Raw genomic sequence first — 1,296 nt, 5'->3', positions numbered from 1 at the left:
CCGTCCACTCCCCCGAATTGCTATCCTCTCCCCCAAATCAACAACTAGTAGACTCGACTTCTAGTTGTGAACTCATTTGTATGTTGGATGCATATTAAGGCTATCATCATATTCCTCTAGAAGCTAAGGATTAAGAAAAAGTCAATTTTATCATCTTGGACAAGACCTTCTATTATAATGGCATGCCGTTTGGACTAAAGAATATATGTGCAACATATCAATGGCTGGTGGACTAAGTCTTCAAGAACCAAGTTGGGAAGAACATTAAAGTGTATGTGGATGATATCCTAATTAAGACTACTTGAGCTAAGACCTTGATCTGTGATATCGAGGAAACTTATGGCACACTGCGATGATACGACCTTAAGATGAACCCAAGCAAGTGCCTATTCGGTATCATGAGTAATCATTTTCTAAAGTACATTGTGATTGAATGCGGAATGGAGGCCAATCTAGAGAAGATTTAAGCACTGCAAAACATGTCTTCACCTCAAAATCTCATAAAAGTGCAAAGGTTAGTCACCCGAATCACAACACTCTCTTGGTCTATCTCCAAGTCGTCCGGCTGAAGCCTGCCTTCCTTCAAGGTGCTCTAGAAGTCAACCCGTTTCACATTGGATGAAAAATCTGAGTAGGTCTTTATAGAGCTCAGATTTTTGGAAACAACCCTCTTAGGGTTCCCTATTACAGAGAAACACCTTCTCAGTCTCCTAGGGCAGGGGAGATCCCCCAAATCCCAAATGCTCAAAATAATAGCCTCTACAATCTTTCAAATCTATTAGATCCTTTCTAAATTATCAAAGCGCCACCAAAATGACTTTTTTGGGACTTTAAACTTAGTTTTTATGGGTTCCGCCCTAAACCAAAATGACAGCTTCAATTTAATAGGTTGTGGGCCATATTTCACATAAATTGGCATCCTCAAGTTGTGGATTCAGATATGACCCATGCCAAAGGCACGAGTATGACTAGTTGTACAGTGCATGGGTTGCTTCGTTTTATGTATAACTTTAGTCGGGGGAACATGCTCATGTCATGAGACACAACCATAGTATCTTCCTCACTATGGACTCTTGTTCCAAGCCTTTTTCGCTCTAATTAAGCTTCGAATTTATATCCTATTAATAAAAAAACATAAAGAGTAGTTCTCCAGATAAAAAATGTAATCAATGGAAAGATATGAGAGTGTATAAAATATGCTCATGTAATAAAATAAAATATATACAAAATAATATTAAATATTCTATATAAAATACATACATCAGTCTACTGCAAAGTGCTCACTGTCCAAAACAG

The sequence above is a fragment of the Curcuma longa genome, chromosome 20 (genome assembly GCF_044706935.1).
Source record: "Curcuma longa cultivar G26 ecotype Majalengka, Jawa Barat chromosome 20, ITB_CL_G26_1.1, whole genome shotgun sequence".
NCBI classification, from domain to species: domain Eukaryota; kingdom Viridiplantae; phylum Streptophyta; class Magnoliopsida; order Zingiberales; family Zingiberaceae; genus Curcuma; species Curcuma longa.
Note: the sequence above shows the minus strand (reverse complement) of the source record.